Genomic DNA, 14,242 nt, shown 5'->3' with positions numbered 1-14,242 from the left:
ACACGTAATTTGAAAAACAACAACAAACGCTTGCTTTTCCGGGACTTGTCAACACTCGAACGTCAGAGCTACTTATAGCAAAGCACGTCAGTATATTTAACAGTCGGCATAATAATAACAATAGTGTTGTGTTGTGCATGTACTATGCCTAAATAGTAGTCAGGGTTTGATACATAGTGCACTCGCCTCCGGCTCGTGCACCATGTATCAAACCCTGACTACTATATAGGCATAGTACATGCACAACACAACACTATTATATAAATATATATATATATATATATATATATATATATATATATATATATATATATATATATATATATATATATATATATATATATATATATATATATATATATATATATATATATATATTTGTTATATTCAGTAGTATATTCTCACTATATAACTCTATATAGACGAATAGTCAATAATTGTAATATTAGCTCGTCCGAAAAATATTGATCGGTCAATATTTTTTTTATATTGACCGGCTAGGAATAATATCTAGAGAACATTCCCCCTATTTTAAATAATCGCCTCTGATTTGTTGATTCGTAAACAATGACGTAAATAACTCTTCGCGACTCCAAAACAAGGTGACGTCATAATAGACAGTCAGTCAAGGCAAGTAAGCAACGGACGCGCAATGCGACGGTTTGCTATCATAACGGATATAAGGATTTGCGAATTACTATGAAGTAAAATCAGTAGAACACCTGTATGTTAATTCTTACGGTCGGCGGAATATCACCAGTGGCCGTTTGATGCTGAGGATATTTTGGAAATGAACTTTACACAAAATTGAATTGATTTCGTGAATTCTTTGTTGTGCTGAGAAATTTACGGCGATCTGTTTTCATTTAATTTCTTATATTTTGGTTTGTTTCTTTATATAACAAAACAAATGTTGACTGTGTTTTCGGGCAACATTGATTATATAAGCCCCCTTGGAACGAAAATATTGCCCTCCGCTTCGCGTCGGGCAATATTTATATATATATATATATATATATATATATATATATATATATATATATATATATATATATATATATATATATATATATGTGTGTGTGTGTGTGTGTGTGTGTGTGTGTGTGTGTGTGTGTGTGTGTGTGTGTTGGTTTTACCGATGCTCCGAGGACGCGAGTGTATAAAAACACCTTTACTCCGAGGACGTAAATTTCTCCCGAGGACTTTTTTCGGGTCCTCGGAAAGATTCTGTCCCAATCAACCCAAAATGACGAAATATATCATGTGGTGAAATTTGGTGAAAGTCCTCAGAAGGTCGGTAAAATGTGAATGTGCGTTTCCCGGTCACACAGTTTTATCGGACGCCATAACACACACTTGTTGTTTTCGATGCGCGCGCATTTCGGCGGCGGAAGTGATGATCAATCAAGATCTCTGGAGGTCGTAGTAAGTATTTACAATATTTTTATATAATATAGATTGTTTTATCAATGGTTTAAGAAGCGAAAGTGATAATTAACAATAGTTAGAATATTCTTATACATGTTTAGTTGTAATTCAAACGCGGGGGTGTTAAGGAAGCATATGGAATCTGAGTTACATGTAATTCCGTGAAATCACAAATCTTAGTTATTATGTACATATTTAAATATCTAAGCAACGAAACGGAGATCATAAACAAATAAAAAATACTGAAGACAATTTTTTTTTCCAGAAATTAGTTTGTATTACGTAGATTTACACATTGATGACGTCATGACTAAAAGTTGAATGTCGTGTGAATTTGATCGAAAAACATTGTAAACATATTCAAAATATAACTAATCTAAGAACTCTAATAAAGTATTGTGGTGTGATTTATTGAGAATTGAACATAAGAATACTTGGGGAGATGTTAGTTTTATCAATCATTCGCTAAAAGGTATGTAAATTTGCTTTTATTTCTCGGCCAGGCTTTCCTCTGTCGTTGTTTACGATATAAAAATCCGACTAGAACAACACTACCCCGTATATATTGAACTTGAAATTTTATACGTATCGTTAGTTTGATCAATGCTTAAATTGAAAATAGCTAGAATCCCATGTTGTGTGTTGTTTTGATGCAATTTGCCGTTTTCCGTGCAAACTATAAAAAGTTGGGAAGGTTTTTCGAGGACCGGATAAATAACTTTTTAATAAGGAAGAACATATAATTCTAGCAGGGGTTTTGATTAAACTAAGATGTTTTGCTTTCACTTGTTATGTTTATTTTATTTTTGAAACCGCGGTGTAGTGTTGTTCTATCTCATTTTATGTTAAGGAATATACGTAAGCTATTTATAGTTGTCACGTGATAATGCACCAATGTGGCAGTTATGTACAACCCGATTTTATTGCACTGACATCTATTTTAAAGGATAATACTAAGTGTTTGATCTTATTCAAAATAATTATTAAATTTCACGATTTTGAATATAACAGTCAAAATAAGACGCTAAATTGCCCATATGCTTCCTTAACACCCCCACGAACGTAAACAAATCCAAATGAAATGTTTTGAAACCTACATACTCTCTATGATTATATTGATCTATAGTTTCATTGTGCTTAGTCTATCGTTTAAAATCTTTTTATCCAGTTCAAATTCTTTATTCGATTAGATTAGTATATACCATACAAAGTATTTCTTTATTTTTTTAATTACAAAACACTAATTCCATAATTTCAGTTACAAAACGAGAGAAAATGTGCTGTTTGAAGGGCATGGTCATTACATTAGCCAAATATTTTCATATTTTGATGTTTAGAATACTTCTTTGAGGAGTTTTCATAGCCAGCAAAAAATTGATTCACTCGTCGGATTATAAAGTGATAGAGAGCTCACAAATCCTAGTTATATAAACATATATCAAGCCATGATTTCGGTTACATATTAAACGCCGAGTTCAAAATCTAATTATTTTTTAAACAAATTCTAATGTATCAAACCCTGATAACTGTTAATTTGTGTTAAAAACGAAACAGCAAAGATAAAACAGAGTTAGAAACAGAATATTAACTGGATTATTTAACAAAAGATCTGACATCTACCCTCCTGCCCCTCCCCCCTGAATAAATAAATAATAAAACACTATCATACTGTGACTGATATTGTACCAGAAAATAATATACAAACATGTTCATTTATTTTAATATCATTAATAATTAATATAAAGGCATTAATGTTTATTTGTTTTCAGAAACTATAGAATTTATCAATTATAGTGAAAAACATGTGCTTTTTTAAACTTTAGTTAGTATCATGAATTCTAACGCATCTCAAAGAAATATTGGTCATATAAAATCCTTAAAGCTGCTTTGTCCATTTTTTTGGTTTTTACAGTATCAAATAATTTTCCATACAAACCAATTATCTTAGAAAGTTATGCACTTTCTCCTATTTACACCAGCAGAGTCGGTCTCCTTTCAAAGTTAGAAATATTCAAAGTAAAAAAATTAATTTCTTTTTGGGCAAATGAAAACACAAACCAAAATGCATCATGGGAATGTTTAGAAAACGGAACCGTTTAATTTACTAATTTCACAAACTAATTTCACAATATTTTTTAATACATGTAGATATATTTATATTCATTTATTTATTTAAAATTTAGCCTATTGTAGTTGTAAACTGTGCCTATTATTCATGTGCGTCGCGGATCTACAGTGAATCAGGGGTCCCCCCTCTACCTCTGGAAATTTCTGCATTTTAATTGAATTTTACTCTTTTACTCCCACTGCACAAAAAAAATTCTCTTACACCCCTGATTGTGGAAAAATGCAGGGTCCGTGCATGGCTCGATAGTTTGTCAGCCCGAATTTTCGCGAATCTTTTAACAAACATTCGTTTTAACATAATGCTATTAAGTAAAAGATTTACATCTATGTAAATGTCAAGATATATATTGTGAATTAATGGCGAGTTGATTATTATATCAATCCCCATGTTTGTTTACATATCGGAAACATCCCTAGTACGAATTAATTTTTTTTTCGTCAGAAACGCCGCCACTGTCCTGTGTCCAGCGGGAGAGAAAACTGTCAGTTGACCATAGCATCACAAGTTACTGTGGATTCTGGTTATTTTAAAAGTGAAAATCATTAAGAACTTTCGTGTATTATTTAGGGATGGAGGACGGGTGCCATGTTTACATTCGCAACGTAAGTAGGTCAGACTCGGTCAGATTACAATATTCAGCTGTTACACATACTTGATACTATGATATTTGTTAATCAGCTGTTCAAGTTCCTGCATTTTTTACTAGGGAATAACAGTTAATATAATATATTCCATGTTGAACTGTGCAAGACGAACTTCTACACATGCATGATCTATGAGTAATGTAATTGCAGGTTTTGGTAAATGTGAAATTAAGAAATACCGGTAAACAGAATGAATTTAAACATTTTCCAATCATGAATTAACTTTATCCATAAACAGGTTAGCATATCTCAACCTCAAGGCTTAATATTAATAATTTTAGACCTAAATCATATTTGATAGAAGATGTCTGTGTATAAAACATGATTTTTTATGCTTTGAACATGTTGAACAGCTGTTGAACATGGGTGAGGCAATTTATACATATACTGGCGTGTGACCAGTTCTCGCCGAGTACCATTTCTAGCTAGTACATTGTGACGTCATTTTATCAACACATAAAATTATAGACGAAAAATGACATCACAACGTACTGGCGAGAAATGGTACTCGAAGAGAACTGGTCGCACGCCAGTACTTGTTTTAAAATACTGTCAGATTTTCCTTCTTGGCAAGAGTCAATGATTAATTATGTCAGCTGCTCACTAGACTCAGTCGGCTGGTCACTTAAAGGCCGAACATTTTACAAACGCTCCCTTTTTTACCTGTACAAACTTCAAAATAATGCCGCTTGTCAATCAAGTTTGAAGCAATCGCACCCATGAAGTTTGATTGCAGTGATCGTCCGAGCGTGATCTGGCCAGGTCCAGGTCCGTGGATTTCTGTTTACTAGCAATTTACAACGTCATCTTTGATATCTTCCGTCACATATAAATTTTTTACATAACTGGTATTATCATTGTTTTAAAAAAAATAATTATTCAGTAATTGAATGAAAATACAAAATTTATATTTGAATCATGTTGAATGTATATTACCTAATAAATTCCACAAAGATGAATGAGCAGCCCAAAACATATAAAGTTTCTTTTTTAAAACAAACTTATGAGCTATTAAAGCTGTATTTACTGGTAACACACTCAACTGGTCACTCGAGTATCCAATGCAGAAAAAATGAAATTCCAATATCATTTTTTTAATTAAAGAAAGTAAACATATTCTAAAGCAACATTGTCTAATGATGTTGTCCATACTCAACACCTCTGACATATATACATTTATATACATATATAGCATTCCTTATTTCAACCTTTTTATATAAAATCTTGTTTCATTGGTAACAAATAAATTGGCGAACTAATTGTACCTAGCTGAAAGGTTTATATGATACAACTGTAACTAAAGATTTTTATAATGGCAAATGACCTGATCCCTATAAAATGATAAATGAACATTATATAGAGCCTGTTTGGGAGGGTAGCAGCAGAGAGAGAGAGAAGAGAGAGATATTTAAATTATCTTAGTCAATGACCCAATTGTTATTATTAGTCAGCCCGCAGGCTGACTAATTAAGTTAGGATGAAACTTCAATTGCGCTTGCTTAAATTGGTATTCTGGGAAGGAATTACGGTATATAGACAGTTCGTGTTAGAGAAATTCGAAGAAGTTATGAAACTGGTCAGTTTCTAGGTCAAATTGCACATCGGAAGACTGCCAATGGGAATTGTCTGCAGCCACAGTCCAGACTCTGTGTACCGTATATTTCCCGACCTCTTAGTGAGATTGGAAAGTAAATATATTGGTAGTGGTTTGCGACGAGACCATGAAATTCATAGAGCTATGTTTGCAATGTGACAACTTTAAGCATTAAGTAGGTGCGCAGTCATACATTGCATTTTCACCACTACACGCTTATCTCCTCACCTACATGTACAGCCATATAAAAATAAAGGTGCAAACTAAAAGTGAACCCGCATATTATTATTGTTCTGGAAACTATTTATCTTGTATTTTAATAGATTGTGTATTCTCTTTGGACCTAAAAAATAAAAATTCCGCTGGCTGACTTTCTTAGCTATTTAAAAAGCTAACCTTGTTTCAGGATTAAATTATCCAATTTATACTACTGATAGTCATAAAGGTCTTTAAATTCTATTTGTTATTATCAAAATTCCATAGTTATAACTAGCATTTGGTATTTTCATTTTTCTGTGTTACTCATTTTTCATCTAACACTGTATTTTGTGCAGATATTGTAAAGGAATCATTAAAATAAATATAAAATGATTACAAAAAAGGTACGTAATTATATAAGACGTTCATGTGATTTAAACAGTATATCATGTCCGATATCAAATAAGATGATCTCAGTTGGATGCTATTTCTAAACAATAAAATGTTTTCTTTGGTGCTGAGTCATGTGGATACAATACCCGCAACGTTATTTTTTACAAGATTAACAGACGGATAGTATTCACGCATAATAGATTCTGAATAGGATTATAATGCACGGTAGAACAGTATATACTCGCATGATACGATTGGATTGATTCATGATCGAAAAAGATAAAATTAATGATGTTCATAATTGCTTCAAATGCTCTTCACAATATACCTTATAATTACTGTACAGAATTTTATTTACATTTATTGAGTTGTTAATCCTAGCTGCGTCATTTATAGAATATACAAACATAACAAGTTAAAATTTATTAAGGAAAAATATGAGCTTAAATGATCAATAATTTATCAATATTGGTAACATTGTTTTCATTACCAAACACCCCAGCCAATCACCGCAAACATATCTCATCTCGACATCAAATCACATGGAAAATAGCAGGTTTATTTAAGTAAACAACCTCCGATCCTCAGCAATATGTTCGATAACTCTTAATTATCTGGATTTCTTTTATTTGTACCATAAATCTGACTTTTTTTACACACAATGTTAATTAGTATTCAACTAGTGGGCTAGTATAACCATTAGTCACACAACTAAATGCTTCATGGCGTAGTGGATCCACGGAGCACTTCCACTAATATACATGTACATGCATGCCACTGATGCACCAGTACTTTTTTTTTAGCTCAACTTTTTTCTTTATTTTATTATATCCATCATACTAGGCAAATTTGCAATAACTTTGTAAAATGCATGGACACCATCTAAAAATTCATTTTATTTCATTTATAAAGGTTGATAGAAAAATATCATTGTTATGATATGAAAAAAATACTTTGAGGCTGACGATCTTAGAACCTTAAAATGAAACTCTTGTTTTAGATAATTGTATAAAATCGTTTATAAGTACCTTCTTTTTGTAAAAAGAATGCATCAAATAACGATCGAATTGTATTACATACAAGTTAATGCTTACTGATCAGTTATACACTGCGTACGATTAAATATATTCAACCTATAGGTAAATATGTTACCTTGTTCCTAAGAACTTTGATTGCTAACATTAATCTTTCATTTCCATTGCTTAAAATGTGATTTACATGTAATATTTTATTTTATTTTAGTCAAAAGAATTTAGAAATTAGTATGATATAATGCTGGATTGTATATTGTATATTAATTGTTTGATAACTTATCGTATACGGTGCACTGAACGACTTGTAACTTCAAAGTAAAGTACTTGCATGTAAAATGGTACCAAAGGTTTAACGCGATCGAATAAATGGAAAAACTGTTAGAATTGAACAATATATAAACCTGATAAGATTAACACACGATAGGATACTAGGATTAACGCACGGTAGAAGGTTATATATACGAACGATACAATAGGATTGATAAACTGTACAGGATAGGATAAGACAGGATAGGATTGTAAAAAAATATGTTGCAGGTACTGTGTGAAAGTTATAACACAGCCTAGCATTGCTGATAAAAAACACAACTTGCCTTAACATGTATTTTTTTTTCTGCAACGCTATAGATACCTTCATAGCCAGAATGAAGCACCAAAGAAAGCAATAAATAGTTTAGATAAAATATACCTACAGTTGAACTTCGATATCTCGAACACTGATATCTCAAATACAATTATGGATATGTCGAAGTGATTTGTAAATCACAACCACTTATTTTTTTAAGTGTGTTACCCTCGATATCTCGAATACTCAGATATCTCAAAGTTTTTAAACAGTCCCATCTAGTTAGAGATAACGAAGTGTGACTGCATTTACTTGCAATGAAAATTAAGGTAAAAAAGTTTATTGTCTCTTGAGACAGTAACTATATCCTGAGGTGAAGCCATGGGAAATAAGTTCTGTCAAGGGGGACAATATTAACTCGCTATTGTCTGAATATAGTCGGTAAATACTGTAGATATCTTGTTATACATTGTACCAAAGAAAACTTTATTTGTCAGTGATGCAGATTTTCTTGATGGTAAACAAATTAGAGTCAATCAACAGACTTTGAATTTAACATAGCAACTGGGTTTACAACAGAGGTGTTCTGAGATTAAAAATGAGGGAAATCAAATGCTGCCAGTGAATGGTTTCTATGACTTTTCACATTGGGCAGATAGCAAAGAAACTATTTTACAGTTATTGAGTAGCATATGTTTATTCTTGTGATGCATGACACATGAATATATAAACACTTGATCCAGGGCATACTCACAGTACTGCCTATACATATTGCTTTTTGTTGGAGATCATTCATATAAAGTAATATAATTGTAATTTTATTATCTAGATACCGAGTATTAAAAAAAACACTTTTCAATTTATTTTTTAGGAACATAAGCAGACCAGTCTATTTGTTTTCTGGGGGATATGACGATAGGACCATATCTATAGCTGTGTGATGGGAGGTGAATTTCATCATGACCTGATGATGGAAGAAGTATAATTGACAGAGTATCATGGAATCCTTGTAACCAACCTTTTCTTGTTGATTTTTTAAATTAAGGAAACTGACTAAAAAAATTACATGCTGAAGGATCAAGAAAATGATTCCAATAAAAGAACTAAAAAGCCATTTCACCAGTTAAAAGTGTGGATGATATTCAGTGTGTTCAAAAAGTTGAATATATATATATACAAAAATGCATTGATAAGGATGCAAATTTGATACAGATTTAAGAATCATACAGTGTCAAGATTCATCAATAGTGTGAAACAATTTATCAATAATATGGCAACATGCGACTGATATTGGATTAGACATCAACTTATGAGGTACGTATTTTATATATATATTTTAACGTGTTTAATATGCCATTTTAGTTAAATTGATCAAGGTAGCTAGCTTGCTTAATTGGTAACGTACGTTACATTAATTTATTAAGATTTAATCTAAAAAGTACGTAGCAAATTCATACAGGTTCATTTTTGGTACACGCAATTATTTGCAAGTTGTATATTTAAGAAGTTTCTACCCCTGATATTAGTCTAAGATTGACAAATGGGCAAAACAATATGTAATATACTTGATGAAAAATTATGATTTAAAAATTTTGATTACCTAATTCAGTAAATATGAACAAAAGTCACAATCTGCAGTTCACAAGCCTGCAGATACATGTACTTTAAAATGTTTAACCACTGAGCTACATTGATGCACCAGACAGGCTTGAATGCTGAATCTGAGCCATTACTAAGGTTTCAGATGCTGGATGAGGTTAAGATTTGTAGAGCAGGTGTAAGTCTTTGGTGCAGGTGCCCTTTGATAGCCATTTCTAAGTTACTACTGGTTCTAACTTCACCAAACTTGTATGGATGGTGTGTCTTATACATGTAATACTGATGCATCTGACAGGCTTGAATGCTGAATCTGAGCCTTAGTTTTGGATGCTGGAGGAGATTAATTTTTAATAGCTGGTTAAAGTTTTTGGATCAGGTGCCCTCTGATGATTTTATCTTAGTTATTACTGCTCCTAACTTCACCAAACTTAAATCATATGGATGATGGGTCTTATGATACTGATGCACCTGACAGCCTTAAATGCTGAATCTGAGCCATATATATAGGTTTCAGATGCAGGATGAGGTTTAGTTTTTGGAACAGATCACATGTTTTATAGATAATAGCTTGCATAGTTGATTTAACTATTAATATAAATGTATCGCAGAGGAAGCAGCCTTAAATATATAATAATTATCTCTATTATCAAGGATGCTGACAAAATATATCTTTGTAATTTATTATTACTGGTCCTAACTTCACCAAAATTGTATCGATGATGTGTCTTATGATGCTGATTCACCTGACAGGTTTGAATGCTGAATCTGAGCCATAGGTTTTAGATGTGAGATGAAGTTTAGTTTTTGGAACAGGTCACATGTTATAGTTATAGATACATGTTATAGCTTGCATAGTTGATTTAGCTATAATATAAATGAATCACAGAGGTAACTTCAGAGCCTGATCTCCATTATCAAAGATGCTTAAAAAAGCTCCTACCTCACTCAAACTGCTTGATGGATGTGTTTTCTGTTAAATGATATAGCATGATTCCTATGATATAGTATTGTATGATATGATACACTATTGTTTTATATGATACAGTATTATATTATTTATTATATTGTAAAAAGTAATATGATACAATATGATATTGTATCAAATGTTTGTACATTATGATATGATATTGTATCATGATATCATTATGTATAGTATTGTATGATATGATACAATATTTATATAATAGTGTTGTGTTGTGCATGTACTATGCCTAAATAGTAGTCTGACAGGGTTTGTTACATAGTGCACGAGCCGGAGGCGAGTGCACTATGTATCATACCCTGACTAGCCTAGGGTACTATTTAGGCATAGTTACATGCACAACACAACACTATTGTTATTAATTATTATGCCAAGTGTTGTATATTATAACTGACGTGCTTTGCTACAAGTAGCTGTGATGTTTGAGTGTTGTCCTGTCCCAAAAATAATCACCGGAAAAGCTTATATATATAGCGTTTGTTCTTTCAAATTAATCAATTGATTTCAAATTGATCGATTATTTAATCAACAAGTTGTTGTACAATTAAAAAAAATCAACAAAGGATTATGTTCTTTTTAATTAAGAAACGAGAAACGTTTCACCTTACCGAGAAAACTCGAAATGTTTAGCAGACAAAATCTCATTGAATTTTGTTCTTGTACATTCTTTATTATCAAGCGTCATTCCAAAAAGCATTTGTGTGATTCTCATGTTGAATTTCTTTCGAAATTGTTTAATCCATTTATTCAAAAGTTTATCAAAACTTATATAACTTATAAAATTATCGTCAATAATGAGATGTTTTTGGAAAGATTAATAATTTCAATTGCTTGATGTCAATCGTAAGTTTCTACGTTTTATATATATAAATACCGTCAGATGCATCATCGGATGCTGTAGCATAACAGTAACGCGTTGGGCTTCAAGACGCAATGTTTTTAGTGGCAAGAGTTCGAAACCTGCTATTGTATCAGATATGATACAGTATTTTATAATTTGATATTGTATTATATAAATAGTGCCTGTTTGGGAGGGTAACAGTTGAAATTGACATCCCGAGAAAACCATTGTCAGCCGACGCGAAGCGGAGGTTGACAATGGTTTTTGAGGGGTGTCAATTTCAACTGTTATCCTCCCAAACAGGCACTATTTATTTTGTTATACTGAATGTCTTAATTTTTAAGAAAATTTTACTGCTTGCATATATAGGAATAACGTGAATTCTACAGCGAACCGTACGCGCATAATTTTCGCGCATGTAACAATTTTTAATGTTACCCGTTGTTCAGTGCGTTGCTAACGCTGAGGGTAATAGAAAATATAATGAACTGCGTCTTAACCAATCAGATTTCAGTATTTAACATGAAAGTATAACAATATATAATGAATTACTATGTCACATGATATGATATCATATGATATCATACAATATTGTATCAAATTATACATAAAGCTAGTATTGTGTATCAAATATGATACAATTACATACATGTACAATATAATACCATTCTATGTTCTTTCTTTTATATTGTTCTTAATTTGATTCTAGAACTGATATTTTGTATACTGGTAAAAACTTGTATCGGAAAATTTGTTTAGTCGGTTAATATTTCAAAATAAACCTTGTATCTAGTTGTATTTTCAAATATATACCGTTGATTCCTTATTAGTGCAAACCCCTCTTATTTTATGCAAGTACTTACATGTAATTCCATGATATTGCAGTTGTGTATTTAATAGCTAGTGCAAAATAACTTCTATCCTAATTTCTTATAGTTCAAAACTCTCAGAAAATAATAGTGAGGTTTTAAAATCCGCTTTGGGTGCTTCTCGTGTCATTTTATGCGAATATCAATTCCTTGTGTTTAATTACATGTAGGAATCTACAGTAAATTGATTAAAAAGATAACATTTGTCAGGTTTCCTACTTTGTGTTAGTTTCCGAATCCCTGAATTTATAATCTCACCATCTACAATTCTGCTGTTTGGGATACAACTACATGTATGTATACATACATCAATCTTACATGTATTTACATATAAGTACATGTAAGAAAATGTGTCAATTATACTCAATGTTTAGCCAATCTCAAAATTACACTGAAAACCTGAGTTCAGTTGCATGTACAAATGTTAAATACCCTTCTTCTTTTTTTACCCCTACACGGCCTTTTATTTGTACATTGACTAAAACTAGAATTTTATTTTTTAATAGTTACATGTATTTGTTACTAGTTATTGTTTTAAAGTTGATGTAAAAATACTATGTTTAAATGTTTGTAATATTTCTTTTTAGGAAATCTCAAGAAAAGAGTTGGACATAATACCAAAGATACGAATGGAATACAAATGGAAAAGAATCACCATGGCCCATACTAGATGCAACTTGAAGTTGAACACTTTCGTGCAATTTATAATAACTGCATGCTTGATTGGAATGATAAGTTTTCAGTCCATACATATAACTTAATTTAATTTTGGGAAATTTTATCAAAGCTGAATTTAAAATTGCATGTGAATGTTTATTTTTGTATGTAGTCAGTACATATTATATTGTGGAATCATCGTGGTTGTGGGGGACCAATGTTCATGGCTTTCGTGAGTAACTGGCTTGCACACAAATTTACATCCCCTTGAATGTATACACAAGCAAATATTTAGTATTTATTGATAAAATAGAACTTGCTACTGAAGAAATTACCTCCCCATGAACTAGGAACAGTTTGGTAACCAACGGACATTGACCCCCACAAATAAGAATGATTCCACAGTACTACATGTACATAGAAATTATCATAATTAATTTAGCTTCTAAAAATGAACATGTCTGAAATATATTTATTTGAAATCATTTAAATTTTGTTTAAGAATGAATTTGTTACAGAGAATAAAAGCATGTAATCTAATAACAAGGTTCATTTTCATTGTATATTGGGCCACTTTTTTATTAGTTGTTTTTCAAGAACGACTGACCAAAATTAAAAAAAATACTACAATATGTATAAATTTGTATCAAAATGTGTCTTTAATGTTTATGTTTTTTGATCTACAGACCAATTAAAAAAAAAAGGTCTTGAAAAACAACTAATAAAAAATAGCCTTAAGGGGTTGGATTGTGGGAGAACATTTAAGAGGGTTCGATGGTCATGGCCATTTTTGGACTCTATTAATCTTCTTTAGAAGGAGCTCTATAGTATCAATCAGACCCAACCTAACACCGGGTTAACTTTTGGGGTTTACTCTGGGTTTTCTTTTTGAAAACTTGGGTCCACTCTGGGGTTACTTTGGGTTTACTTGGAAATTGCTTTTGAGGTCAACTACGCACTGAAGTGTGAAGCAGACCTGTCTTTTATCTTACTATCCTACTGTCTGTTATTCCTGCCCTATGTATATTTCGAATACACATTTAGCGTCTGCTTTCAGAGGTATACCTCTGACCGGGTTTACTCTCTGGGTTTCCTTGGGTTTACTCTGGGTCCACTCTAGTAAACCCAGGGTTTAGTTGGGGTTTACTTTCTGTTAGGTTGGGTCTGATCGGTACTGTATAAACAATGTAAAGTCATCATGGCTTCTGTCTAATATAATTATATCCAACTTTTAAGGTACATGTATATGCGATTGGTAATTTGCTGACTATTAAGCCTTCTTAATTATAACTTGTAATTTGAATATTCAT

At 31.7% G+C, this 14,242-nt stretch overlaps 1 long non-coding RNA gene across 1 annotated transcript; it reads left to right on the top strand.

Annotated features, from left to right (window-relative positions):
* The first annotated feature begins 3,650 nt into the window (after positions 1–3,650).
* Positions 3,651–13,478, top strand: LOC109620722 (uncharacterized). The gene is made up of 3 exons (XR_010709449.1): positions 3,651–4,158; positions 8,856–9,298; positions 12,863–13,478. It is a non-coding gene; the product is annotated as an uncharacterized lncRNA (long non-coding RNA).
* The last annotated feature ends 764 nt before the right edge of the window (positions 13,479–14,242 follow it).

This window comes from Magallana gigas, chromosome 9 (genome assembly GCF_963853765.1).
Source record: "Magallana gigas chromosome 9, xbMagGiga1.1, whole genome shotgun sequence".
Lineage (NCBI taxonomy): Eukaryota > Metazoa > Mollusca > Bivalvia > Ostreida > Ostreidae > Magallana > Magallana gigas.
Note: the sequence above shows the minus strand (reverse complement) of the source record. Positions and strands in the feature narration are given on the sequence as shown.